Genomic DNA, 15,300 nt, shown 5'->3' with positions numbered 1-15,300 from the left:
AATAATCGGCCTTCCTGGTGGCCTTGTTGCATGCTTATGTAATTTGGGTAAACAATAAAAGATTGGGGTCTTAGAATCTGTTTTATAAAGAAAATCAAATTCCTCTTCTGTTATTATATTTTGGTTAAATGCTTCCATAAGTAGTTTTTGAAGAGTGGAGGTGTATTCTTTTTTAGGATTCTTTGTTAAAATAATATATGTATTGGAGTCTCCTAGGATTCTGTTAGCTTCTTCCATATAATGTTCTTTATCTAGAATGACCACACCTCCACCCTTGTCCGCCTCCTTTATCACTATATCTTCTCTCTTGTTTAGATTTGTAAGAATGTCCTTTTCTTGTTTTGTTAGATTGTGATAACTCTTATTTACTTTGTTGGTTAAATTGTCTATATCTTTCATTATCAATTTATTAAATACCTCTATATTGGGACCCTTTATGTGACTTGGGTAAAATCTTGAGGGGTTTTTAAATTTGCTTCTTAGACTATCTTGAGGTGGTATATATTGTACAGATGGCTGTTTGGCAAAGAATCTTTTTACCGTTAAATTTCTCACAAATTTTTGTGCATCTACAAAGAGTTGAAAAGAATTAACTTTTTGTGTGGGGATAAATTTTAGTCCCCTAGATAAAACTGATTTTTCATTGTCACTTATGGTTTTGGATGAAAGATTAAAGATACCCTGTGTTACTGTCTCCTCTTTCTTTGATTTCCCTCTTCCTCCTCTATTTCCTCTATATTTGGAGTTCTTCCCCTCTTTTTCTGAGGATGATCTATCCTGATTGGTGAATATTTGTTTTGATGTGTCCAATTTTCCCTGTGTGAATGTTTCTCTCTCTCCCCCATATGATCCTCTTTCTGGTATGTGTAATGGTGAGGGGGTCTTGAAAAACTTTCCCTTATTTCTGTTTTGTGTTTCTCTTTTGTTTCTCCCTTCATAAAAGGAGATCGTGGTCTTTTATAATCTTGGTGATGTGCACGTGGTGTTTTTGGTGTATAGTAATAATTATGTGTATCTTTTTGATAATAATCTTTTTGTTTTTTATATTGATTTGAGCATAGTATGGAGAATCGTAGTTCCTATGATCATTTCTTTGTGTGTATTCTCTGTGTTGTGACCTGTGTCTTTGATTTCTTTCATTGTAAATAAAATTTTCATTTACCAGTTCTTTATTGTGCGATCTTGGTCTCTGATTTCTTTCTTGATGTGTGTACTGATTTCTACTAGTGTCCGTGCTATAATTTCTGTGCATGTGACCGTGATTTAGATCTTTTCTATCTCTAGAATATTCATTACTGTGATATACATTTTTTTTCTGTTGTGATGTGAATAATTATTACCATTATTGGTTTTTGTTCTCCCCCTTTCATCAAGTGATTTGTTTTGCTGTGTAGGCTTTTTTTGTACATATTGTGTCCCACCTTGAAAGTCTTCATTATCTCTCATATATTTTTGATGTTTTTTGTCACCTATTGTTTCATCAAATTCTTTTGCTTTCTCTTTAATGTATTCAAACTTATCTTTACATTTCTTGTTGTCTAAATAACCACTTAGTTCTTGTTCTAATGTATTAATTTCTTTCTCAAGAGATTTCAATTGTAAGTCTTGCATCTCATATAGTAAGCTGACTAATTCTAGAGAACATTTATGTAAAGCTGCGTTCCATTTTTGCAAAAAATTATCATCCTCTGGAATTTTAAATACTCTAAGTCCTCTGGGTACAATACTTTCATTAAGGTATCTACTTCAAAATGTTACTTCCCACCATTTTTTGGCTTCTTTTGTGTATAATTTTTGTAATTTAAAAATTATAGACTCCCATTTGGAGTTAGAGTTTTCTGTTTTACCAAATATATCATTATATTTGGACTGTCTTGCAGTCCTCCAATCATTTAAAGTATTATTAACAATGGTATTTTCCATATTATACAGGAGAGAAAAAACAGATATACATGCAAACAGGTTTATAATATGTATTAATACTTTCCCCTTCTGGTGAACCGCAGCCGTCCCACAGTCTCTCCCAAGGTCTGTGTGAATAGATCAGGTGTGCTAGCTGGAGGCGCTGGTTCAGCTTGTATCAGTCGTTGGTATCTTCCTTTCCTTCCTCGGTTGTATAACTCTAGGTGCAAAATAGTGGTGCTGAAATATCAGACAATACACCATACAAAGGTGAATATCTACTCACAGTGTATATATCAGGTTACCGGCTCCTTCCCAATATGAAAAGACAATATCACAGATTCAGTAAAAAAGTTTGTCTTTATTTGGCTCAACGCAAAAGCGTTTCAACGGTCCCAGCCGTCTTTCTCAAGAGCAATAAAAGTGCTTTACAAACCAAAGCATACCTTTCCGCTGCACAGGCGGCCTTTAAATAAATGTCAGTTACGCTACCTGCTTCCCCATTGGAGGAGAGCAGGTTTACACCCGATTCAAAATTTCAATTGTAAATTTAAAATAAACATCTAAAATAACATAAAAAACAATATTAGTTATATTAGAAACTATAAGTTTGTTTTAAAATATAAAATTTCTGTAGATATCATCATTTTCGCCGGTTTTGTAGTTCCCTTTCAGGTAGTTTTCTGCTTCAAGTTCTCTTTCAGGTCCGGTATGTCAGTGAAGATCACATGTTATAGGTTGTCCAATGAAATTCAGTTTCTGGTATAGTGATGTTTTGTAGTTCCCTTTCAGGTAGTTCTCTATTTTAGGTTCCCATTCAGGTCTGATATGTCAGTGGGTATCACATGTTATCAAATGTCCAATGAAAAACAGTTTCTCATATAGTGATATTGATTGCCTTTTCTTTTTTTCTCAAAATAAAAAGACATAAGTGTTATTCACAGATACAAAGTTTCTTATATGAATTCTACGTATCCAAATATTTAGAGGAGGTAGAATAAATTGCCACTTAGAAGTTTGTTACAAGTTAGAATAGATACTTTTCATAATTAAACATCCATATTATAAATAGACTTCTATACTTATTGAATGTTAAATATTGACACAGCGACTTGTGTGTTGCATATAATTTCTTGAAATTAAGTGTGAGAATTATATTCTTTTGTACAATATGTGTATATATAAACATTAAGTGTGATGATATAACATGAACTGTCTGTATAAATACATGTTTATTTTGCCCCCCTTTCATGTACTAATGTTTTTCAGTATTCACTTTACACAAATTTTACTGGTTTATTAAGACCCTATTTTTTCTTAGGAACACATTATAGATTATCATCTGTTTTGCCCCCCTTTCATATGTTGAAGGTTTTTAAGACAAAAACAGCTTTTTTTTTTTTTTTTTTTTTTTTGTGTCCTTATACTCCTATTCACCTCAACAAGAACAAAAATTTTTTTACTGATTTATTTAGGCCCCATATTTTCACCTTTTGAATGTCTCATTTATTTTGCCCCCCTTTCATATGTTAAGAATTTTTTTAGACAAAGGCAGCAATTTTTGTGTCCTTATTTAGACCCCATTGGGCATATGTTCTAAGTGTATGTATCCATTTTAATTCTCTTTGGTCTAGTTGTTTTGCCAGATTACCACCCCTCCAATGAAGTTCAACCTTCTCAATTCCTATCCATAGAAAGGATTCTTTTGTGAAATGTTCACAATTGTTGCAGTGTAGTGGCACTCCGTGGTCATCATGATTCTTTTCTATTTTATTTTGATGTTCCATGATTCTTGTTTTTAAAAATCTGGACGTTTGTCCTAAATACTGGATTTTGCAGCCACATTGCAACAAATATATCACATTTTTACTTTTGCAAGTAATGAATTCTTTTATTTCAAATTTTTTTCCCGTAACTGTGGAGTTAAATGTTTTGTGTGTTCTTCTGGTGTAGTTACAACCTTTGCATTTGCCACAAGTGAAGAAGCCTGTCATGTTACTTATTTGTAAGGGTTTTTTGGGGGCTATGCCTTTTATGAGTGAGGGAGCTAATTTTTGTTTCAAATTTTGTCCTTTTCTGAAGATAACTGGCAAGAAAATTACTTTTGGGTCACCATGGACGTGACTTCTTTGTATACCATAATCGATCACAAAAAAGGGATTGAGGCAGTTAAATGGAAACTATCAGAAGATAAAGATTTATCACCAAAATTACTAGATTTCATACTTAGAGCCATAGAATTTATTCTATATCATAACTTTTTTTGGTTCAATGGGAACTACTATTTACAGATTTGTGGGACTGCCATGGGCACCAGGTTTGCACCAAGTTATGCCAATATTTACTTGGACTATTTTGAGATGACTCATATATGGCATAATCAAGAATTTGGTGCAGACCTGGTGTCCTGGCATAGATATATAGATGACATTCTGTGCATATGGAAGGGGGGTGAGTCCAAACTTATAGAATTTGTACAAATACTTAATAACAATAATCAGCAAGTCACATTATCAGTAGAATATAACAAAAAAGAAATAAATTTTTTAGATTTAACTCTTTACACTATAGATGAAAAAATCCACAGCAAAACATACTTTAAGAAGTGTGACACTAACACATACATTAGACATGATAGCTGCCACCATCCTAACTGGCTAAAGTCAGTACCAAAAAGCCAATTCCTACGAATACGCAGGAACTGCAGCAATACAGATGATTACGAACAACAATCAAGAATACTTAAAGAAAGATTCATACAAAAGGGATATGACCAAAGAGCTTTAGAACAAGAAAGAAAAGAAGTTGGAAATAAAATAAGATCAACCCTGTTAGAAAACAAACACAAAAATGAGACCTCATTTAATAATAATTTCCCTAAATTCATGACCACATTTAATGTAGAACATCATACAATCAAAAAAATTATACAAAAGCACTGGCACATTATAAAGGAGGATGAATATCTAGGACCTATAATTCCAGCTAAGCCCACAGTTATCTTCAGAAAAGGACAAAATTTGAAACAAAAATTAGCTCCCTCACTCATAAAAGGCATAGCCCCCAAAAAACCCTTACAAATAAGTAACATGACAGGCTTCTTCACTTGTGGCAAATGCAAAGGTTGTAACTACACCAGAAGAACACACAAAACATTTAACTCCACAGTTACGGGAAAATTTTTTGAAATAAAAGAATTCATTACTTGCAAAAGTAAAAATGTGATATATTTGTTGCAATGTGGCTGCAAAATCCAGTATTTAGGACAAACGTCCAGATTTTTAAAAACAAGAATCATGGAACATCAAAATAAAATAGAAAAGAATCATGATGACCATGGAGTGCCACTACACTGCAACAATTGTGAACATTTCACAAAAGAATCCTTTCTATGGATAGGAATTGAGAAAGTTGAACTTCATTGGAGGGGTGGTAATCTGGCAAAACAACTAGACCAAAGAGAATTAAAATGGATACATACACTTAGAACATATGCCCAATGGGGTCTAAATAAGGACACAAAAATTGCTGCCTTTGTCTAAAAAAATTCTTAACATATGAAAGGGGGGCAAAATAAATGAGAAATTCAAAAGGTGAAAATATGGGGCCTAAATAAATCAGTAACAATTTTTTTGTTCTTGTTGAGGTGAATACGAGTATAAGGACACACACAAAAAAAAAAAAAAAAAAAAGCTGTTTTTGTCTTAAAAACCTTCAACATATGAAAGGGGGGCAAAACAGATGATAATCTATAATCTGTTCCTAAGAAAAAATGGAGCCCGAATAAACCGGTAAAATTTGTGTAAAGTGAATACTGAAAAACATTAGTACATGAAAGGGGGGCAAAATAAACATGTATTTATACAGACAGTTCATGTTATATCATCACACTTAATGTTTATATATACACATATTGTACAAAAGAATATAATTCTCACACTTAATTTCAAGAAATTATATGCAACACACAAGTCGCTGTGTCAATATTTAACATTCAATAAGTATAGAAGTCTATTTATAATATGGATGTTTAATTATGAAAAGTATCTATTCTAACTTGTAACAAACTTCTAAGTGGCAATTTATTCTACCTCCTCTAAATATTTGGATACGTAGAATTCATATAAGAAACTTTGTATCTGTGAATAACACTTATGTCTTTTTATTTTGAGAAAAAAAGAAAAGGCAATCAATATCACTATATGAGAAACTGTTTTTCATTGGACATTTGATAACATGTGATACCCACTGACATATCAGACCTGAATGGGAACCTAAAATAGAGAACTACCTGAAAGGGAACTACAAAACATCACTATACCAGAAACTGAATTTCATTGGACAACCTATAACATGTGATCTTCACTGACATACCGGACCTGAAAGAGAACTCGAAGCAGAAAACTACCTGAAAGGGAACTACAAAACCGGCGAAAATGATGATATCTACAGAAATTTTATATTTTAAAACAAACTTATAGTTTCTAATATAACTAATATTGTTTTTTATGTTATTTTAGATGTTTATTTTAAATTTACAATTGAAATTTTGAATCGGGTGTAAACCTGCTCTCCTCCAATGGGGAAGCAGGTAGCGTAACTGACATGTATTTAAAGGCCGCCTGTGCAGCGGAAAGGTATGCTTTGGTTTGTAAAGCACTTTTATTGCTCTTGAGAAAGACGGCTGGGACCGTTGAAATGCTTTTGCGTTGAGCCAAATAAAGACAAACTTTTTTACTGAATCTGTGATATTATCTTTTCATATTGGGAAGGAGCCGGTAACCTGATATATACACTGTGAGTAGATATTCACCTTTGTATGGTGTATTGTCTGATATTTCAGCACCACTATTTTGCACCTAGAGTTATACAACCGAGGAAGGAAAGGAAGATACCAACGACTGATACAAGCTGAACCAGCGCCTCCAGCTAGCAAACCAGTTTACAGTAATACCTGAGTGTGCCAGCTACAGTATAGCTTCTCACTACCAGTTTACAGTAATACCTGAGTGTGCCAGCTACAGTGCACCTTGTCACTACCAGTTTACAGTAATCCCTGAGTGTGCCAGCTACAGTGTACCTTCTCACTACCAGTTTACAGTAATACCTGAGTGTGCCAGCTACAGTGTACCTTCTCACTACCAGTTTACAGTAATACCTGAGTGTGCCAGCTACAGTGTACCTTCTCACTACCAGTTTACAGTAATACATGAGTGTGCCAGCTACAGTGCACCTTCTCACTACCAGTTTACAGTAATACATGAGTGTGCCAGCTACAGTGCACCTTCTCACTACCAGTTTACAGTAATACATGAGTGTGCCAGCTACAGTGCACCTTCTCACTACCAGTTTACAGTAATACCTGAGTGTGCCAGCTACAGTGCACCTTCTCACTATCAGTTTACAGTAATACCTGAGTGTGCCAGCTACAGTGCACCTTCTCACTATCAGTTTACAGTAATACCTGAGTGTGCCAGCTACAGTGCACCTTCTCACTACCAGTTTACAGTAATACCTGAGTGTGCCAGCTACAGTGTACCTTCTCAATACAAGTTTACAGTAGTCCCTGAGTGTGCCAGCTACAGTGTACCTTCTCAATACCAGTTTACAGTAATACCTGAGTGTGCCAGCTACTGTGTACATTCTCACTACCAGTTTATAGTAATCACTGAATGTGCCAGCTACAGTGCACCTTCTCACTACAAGTTTACAGTAATCACTGAGTGTGCCAGCTACAGTGTACCTTCTCACTACTAGTTTACATTAACACCTGAGTGTGCCAGCTGCAGTACCTTCTCATTACAAGTTTACAGTAACACCTGAGTGTGCCAGCTACAGTGTACATTCTCAATTTGAGTTTACAGTAGTCCCTGAGTGTGCCAGCTCTAGCTTACCTTATCAATTTATGTTTACAGTAATAACTGATTGTGCCAGATGATGGCATTCAGTAGTCATACCCTCAGGTATATTTCTATGTTAGTGTTTGGAGATCTTTGTTTGGAGATCTCTTTGTTAATGATCATATTTTTGTGTCTATATCTATGTTACTATTTTACCTTTATAATGATGTAATGCAGTGCTATGACTGTGTTTTGATTGCAATGGACCGAGAGTTGAGTGGGTGCAGCAAAATGTCTTCAGTAGCAGAGCAACATCTTTTACAAAAAAACAAACAAACAACAACAACAACATGGTAATACATTCTAAAATGTCATAATAAAGACTGAAAAAAAAACATTTCTTTTTTGGTATTTTTAATAGGACATTAAACACTTTAAGATTGTAATAGAAAATTTTTAATTTTGTAAAGTAAAAAAAAGAAAACTGGGGGCGGAGCTTGGCCGTTCAAGACAATGGCCGCATAGAGGAATAGCTCCCAGGCCCACGCTTACCAAATCCAACAGCCGCAAGAGACCTGACCCTGCACTGATGCCCCACACCCTGGGAGAGGGTCCCACACAGCCGGTGATCGGTATCGGGAGGCACACACGCATCAGGGCGCCACCGCAACCGCACATTTGATACAGTGCACCACAGCCCAGAGACACCAGAGGCCGGAACAGGCCCAAGCAGGCCCAGAGTAATAACCACCGCCAGGAGAGGGATCGCAGCGCAATCACAGAGGCTGGGGAGTGCATAAGTGACCGGACCTGCCACAGACCATAGGAGAGCGGTCAACAACGCATAGGGACAAAAAAGAGGCTCACAGTGAGTAATATACCCAGGTGCTGGACACCACAATAGAGCACCGGCATAAATATATCAAACAAGAGGGGGGAGCAGGCACTATTGGGCTCAACATCAGCAATAGTTAATAACCTACAGCCAAAGGCAAGCTCCAATCAGTAGCCCTCAAAAATAAGCCTCACAATTAAGCACAGGACTGAACTATATAAAGTTACTGCAGTAACATAACCAGGCACTGTACATCACATCAGTACTGAACCACCTGCACCACATAAAGGTTTTTTATCAGTGCCAGGGACATTACACGCAGGACACTTAACCTCTCCTAAACAACCAGTTGCTGAACTGCAATATAGCATCTATCACTCACAGAGGAACTACTCCAAGAGCACACCCTTCTTACAGAAGTATATAGATATGCCTGGGAAAAGAGCTAATAAGTCTGATGGCAACTTACATCCCAGAACCATGCAGCAATTCATGAAGCCAATAGACATAAACCTGGCTCAGGCGCAGCATATCCCAGACAACAACTTCTCCGCAGACACTACACAAAACCCCAGGCACACAACAACTCCTGCAACACCTGATGCCACACAACTTACAAAAGAAGATCTAAAGTCATTATGTACTAAAGATGACCTAAAAGAAATGCTTTCAGAAGTGAAAGGGTGGTATGGTGATTTGAAGAGGGATCTGACCAGGGTGACACATAGGGTCACTAACTTAGAGGAGAACCACAACACCACCTGCAATGATATACATCACATTTCCCGCTTGGTGTATGACCAAGAAGAAACCATCTACAACTTGCTTGAAAAAGTAGAAGATTTGGACAATAGGGGAAGGAGAAACAACCTCAGGGTGCTCGGGATCCCGGAATCCATACAACAAGGCACCCTGGAAGGGTGTCTCCAAGCTCTATTCCGCACAGTAAAAGGAGACGAAAACGCACCAGAGGTGATTATAGAAAGAGCACATAGGGCGCTGAGAGCCAAACAACCACCTAAAGCCCCACCTAGGGACGTGATCCTAAAGCTACTGCACTTCAAAGACAAGGAGGAAATCCTTAAACACTCAAGACAAAAGCAAGATATCACACACGCTGGAAACCGCATACAGATCTTCACGGACCTGAGCCCCACAACGCTTCAAAAGAGGAGAGACCTTAGCCATATCACCACAGCACTACGGGAGAAGAAAATACCTAACCGCTGGGGATTCCCAGTCAGCATTATAGCAACTAATGGCAACAGCACTGCAGTCTACAAAAATCAAGAAGACCTGCCTCACTTCTGCGAGGCCTTACAGATAAACATCCGGGCAGGAACCCAAGCTACGGATGGCCCCACACCGCACTACCCTCCTGGGGGTAAAGCAAGGTCCTCGGTGGTGGTCTCGGCTGCTCGGGACAATATCAAACACATAGCCGTAACCACGGCAGCCGAGGACCCGGAGAACGCACGCCACACCCTGGACACTCTACCAGCACAGCTTCCAGAAGAGTCTAGCCAGTGAGACAGGGTTACAGGTCGTATAATATGATCTCAATGTTTATATTTCTAATGTTGGATTTGGTAGCGGGGATACTACCCTGCACATTTATTCAATTGTTGTTATTGTTTCATTGTTATTTCATTGTTTTTTCTTGCAACCAGTACATTGTATGTAATTGAGCTTATCTCCATCTGTACAGAATATTAACTTGCATATATAGATTGCTATAGTTTTTGTTAGCAACTGATATCTCCTACCTGTGTACACACACATCAAAACCAGGATACTAGCTAACAAACCTTCTCATAAGAGCAATTAAAACACCAGACATCGCAGAAGACACATTTGATCTAACGCACCCGCATTAACATACTAGAAGAATGTCGCTAACACACGACCCACATACACATCAAAGAGACCCTTCCAATATAGGAAACATGCAACCACACCCCCTTAAATTGATCACAATAAATGCAAAAGGGCTTAATAGCCCAGAGAAGAGGTCCATTGCATTCACTCAACTATCAAGGGATGGAGGTGACATCATATACATACAGGAAACGCATCTTAAAAAAGGGAGAGAACCTAAATGCATCAGCTATAAATACAGAACCTGCTACCTAGCATCAGGTAACTCAAAAAGAGGTGGAGTGGGAATTTTTATCAAAAACTCAATTCCTTTTCAACCCACCCAAGTGATAAGAGACCCTAATGGCTCGTATATACTTGTATTGGGAGTTCTATATAACTCATATGTCACCCTAGCCAACGTATACCTACCAAACCAAGGACAACACATAGTATTCAAGAAATTAACTCAATTATTACTGGAACACACTAGAGGAGTACTATATCTAGCAGGGGACTTCAATCTCCCACTAGACCCTATTAAAGACACATCAATAGGAAAGACTAGCACACCCCTAAGGGTAATCAAAGCCGTAAACACACGACTCCAACTATTAAAACTACACAATGTGTGGAGATCAGTACATCCCCTAAAACGAGACTATACCTTTTACTCACACCCCCACCGCTTATACACGAGGATAGACTACCTCATATCAGATCAGATAGGGCTGTCCTTTATAAATAACGCCAGCATACTACCAATCACGTGGTCAGACCATGCACCGGTCCAATGCTTAATAACCTGGCCTGACGTGCCTATGCGCCCCTACACTTGGAGACTTGACGACCGAATTCTAGACAACCCCCTGACCAAACTAGAAGTCGACACAACCTTAAGGCACTACTTTGTAGATAACCCACTAGACGCCTTACCTACCTCCACCACATGGGAAGCCCACAAGTGCGTAGTATGGGGGGAATTCATCAAAATCAAGGCAAGAGACACTAAACACAACAGACAGTTTGTAAACTCCACTCAGTCACAGATCAGATATTGGGAATCGGAATTAAAAAGAAATCCCACTTCCATTACTACCTTAGCCTCATTAACCAAAGTTAAGACAGACTTACACAACCACTTGGAATACCAGCGAAAGGCATCAATCTTACAACAAAAATACTTTGATCTAAATGATAAGATAGGATCCTCGCTGGCCAAAGCATTAAAGCGAAAACAGCTTAGCACACACATATACTCCATGAAAGATGCATCAGGACAGGTGCTGAAAGATAGCGCAAAAATAGCCGAGACATTCAAACAGTATTATGATAAATTATACAATATCCAAAACACTAGCACGCAGGCTGTCATAGACAAATACTTGGAGGGTGTACAGCTGAACGCACTATCCCTAGAGGACAAAGAGACGTTAGACAGACCAATAACAATTGAAGAGGTCAAGTTAGCCATTAAAACCATGCCAAGCGGCAAAAGCCCAGGCCCAGATGGACTGGGAGTCACATATTACAAAACGTTCATTAATCACTTATTATTGCCAATAACAACTGTAACGGTATAACCCTGGCATAAAAGGGCAGAGGCATAGGCAGCATACAGTAAATTTCCCCACTCCCTCCCCCCAAACATGAGTCAAAGCTCCATGGTGAGGGTCCAACAGATATCAGCAAAATGAATAGTTTATTTAAAAGCAGCACACATATTTATACACCCTGGCTTCAGGTTACAGAGGGCATTGGTTAAACAGTAAAGCAAACATATGAACAATGCATCAAACCTCTAACAATTGTCTATTCACAGGTATAACAGATTAACATATTAAATTAATTAACTGGGGAAGAACGTTTACTCAGACAATCTGATGTTGGGCAGTCTAGTTAACATAATCACACAGGGACACAATCAGTTTACCCAGACAGACTCCTGAGACACAATCAGATCTGCAACGTAAATAAAATACATCTTATTACAGAATATAAGAACAGCCCTTATTAGCTATTAAGTCCTTTATGCCCACTTGGTTTATAGAGTCACAATTGCTCCCACAAGGGGCACTCACACCCTGTACCCATCCTGTATTTATGGATACAGGGTGACATGGACATAAGAAAGAGTTATGAAAGTACATGGGGTGTCCAGCATATAAAATTCCACATTTCCATGCAGTCTCTGGGTATCCTTAAGCCCATGTACCTCCAGCCCAAAGAATGTTCCATAACAGGCCCTCCAATGCACAGTGGCGAGATTGGTCTCGTCACATCTCTCCCCTTTTCAAAACAGACTAACAGGGTATCTGACCTCCTGCCGGTCAGTGCCCTGGTTAGTCCAGCAACCCACCCATAAAACACAATTAGTAGTACAGCCCACCCACAATAAATGGTTACTACACCTGAGTACGGGGAAAACTTGTCCATGTCCAGGTGCCTCACCACAGCTGTGTGGGGGACTGGTACGCTGAATTGGTGGGTTGCGAGGTGGGCAGAGACCAGCTGTACTTTGCCCAGGTGCCAGCACTACCATGGAAATAGCCTGGTGGGAGCCTGGTTGCTGGAGGGGGGGACCGACTGTCTCCCCTTTGGATACATAGCTGTGCTGCTGGAGGGGGAGACCAATCGTCTCCCCTTTGGCTAAACAGCCCTGTTGCTGGGGGACAGGACCAACTGTCCCTACCCCCTGTGCTGTAAGTGCAGAGACCACGGTCCCATCTGCACGGTTGTGGGGCTTACTGTCTCCCCCTGGTGCATTAAGCTGCCGCTGGGGAGAGGGGGTAACAAGCTCCTCTCCCATACATACTTCCAGCCGCTGGGGAATGGAGACTGGGCTCCCAATCCACTGCATCTCACTCTGCTGATGGGGGGCAGAACCAACTGTCTCTGCCCCCTGTAACTCAGCCTGCCGCTGGGGAATGGAGTCTGGGCTCCCAATTCCCTGCATATTCCTCTGCTGCTGGGGGACAGGACCAACTGTCTCTGCTCCCTGTAACTCAGCCTGCCGCTGGGGAATGGAGTCTGGGCTCCCAATTCCCTGCATATTCCTCTGCTGCTGGGGGACAGGACCAACTGTCTCTGCCCCCTGTAACTCAGCCTGCCGCTGGGGAATGGAGTCTGGGCTCCCAATTCCCTGCATATCACTCTGCTGCTGGGGGACAGGACCAACTGTCTCTGCCCCCTGTAACTCAGCCTGCCGCTGGGGAATGGAGTCTGGGCTCCCAATTCCCTGCAGGACCGGTGGAGAGACCTCGGTCCCATCTCCACCGGCCACCTGGGGTCCTTCCCAGTAAATCTCCACAATATCTTCCCAGCTGAATGGGTCTGGATCTGGGTCTTTCACCTTGCTGTCCTGCTGAGCCTTCCCAATGGAGTGGAAGAGATCTCGGTAGTCCTGCTCCAGTTCCCACTCCAGGGCTGCTAAGTGAGCCAGGTCTGGCTCTACCTCATGGGGGTCAGCCCAGTCATGCCTAGCCTCCCTCTCATAGAAAATGTCCTGAAGTCTGGTCTGCACAGGGCTCCCAAAGTCAGGCTCTGCAAAGGACTCCCATAACAAGCCAGGACCATCAAACTCCTCTCCCTCTGGTTTGTCATGCTCGGCTGTCCAGGGTATATACTGTGCCATATACCACCAGAGCGCCTGGTAGGCATCCTCCAGCCATAGCTCCTGCCATACCCGGTGCTCTAGTTCCTTCACCCAGTCCTCCAGGGGCTGCTCTCCCAGGAAGGGCATCCGCAGGGCCACTTGCTTCTGCAACCGCTGCTCTTCACTGGGGAGACTCTTACCCTGCTGGTATTGTACATTATCCAGGGCCTGGTACCAGATGCCTTTCCTTAATGCGTCCCGGCCATCCAGGTCCTCCTCCTCATATAACACTGCTGGTTCCATTCTGTTGCTTTTAGGGTCGCTGTACTGGGACATGCGTTGCCCCCAACTTGTAAATCCACGGAATGGTGTCTCCTGTAGCTGTCCTTCTGGCTGTAGGAACAATCCCGTCGCTTGCCACTAATTGTTACGGTATAACCCTGGCATAAAAGGGCAGAGGCATAGGCAGCATACAGTAAATTTCCCCACTCCCTCCCCCCAAACATGAGTCAAAGCTCCATGGTGAGGGTCCAGCAGATATCAGCAAAATGAATAGTTTATTTAAAAGCAGCACACATATTTATACACCCTGGCTTCAGGTTACAGAGGGCATTGGTTAAACAGTAAAGCAAACATATGAACAATGCATCAAACCTCTAACAATTGTCTATTCACAGGTAAAACAGATTAACATATTAAATTAATTAACTGGGGAAGAATGTTTACTCAGACAATCTGATGTTGGGCAGTCTAGTTAACATAATCACACAGGGACACAATCAGTTTACCCAGACAGACTCCTGAGACACAATCAGATCTGCAACGTAAATAAAATACATCTTATTACAGAATATAAGAACAGCCCTTATTAGCTATTAAGTCCTTTATGCCCACTTGGTTTATAGAGTCACAATTGCTCCCACAAGGGGCACTCACACCCTGTACCCATCCTGTATTTATGGATACAGGGTGACATGGACATAAGAAAGAGTTATGAAAGTACATGGGGTGTCCAGCATATAAAATTCCACATTTCCATGCAGTCTCTGGGTATCCTTAAGCCCATGTACCTCCAGCCCAAAGAATGTTCCATAACAGGCCCTCCAATGCACAGTGGCGAGATTGGTCTCATCACAACAACCCTATTTAACTCCCTACTACGAGAGGGAGGGTTCCCGGACCAGATGTTAGAAGCGAACATAACTGTCCTACCTAAGCCGGGGAAAGCCCCAGACAGACCAGAGAACTTCCGCCCAATTTCCCTACTAAAC

This window comes from Bombina bombina, chromosome 8, assembly GCF_027579735.1.
Source record: "Bombina bombina isolate aBomBom1 chromosome 8, aBomBom1.pri, whole genome shotgun sequence".
In the NCBI taxonomy this organism is placed as follows: Eukaryota; Metazoa; Chordata; class Amphibia; order Anura; family Bombinatoridae; genus Bombina; species Bombina bombina.
This window is presented reverse-complemented; position numbering follows the sequence as displayed.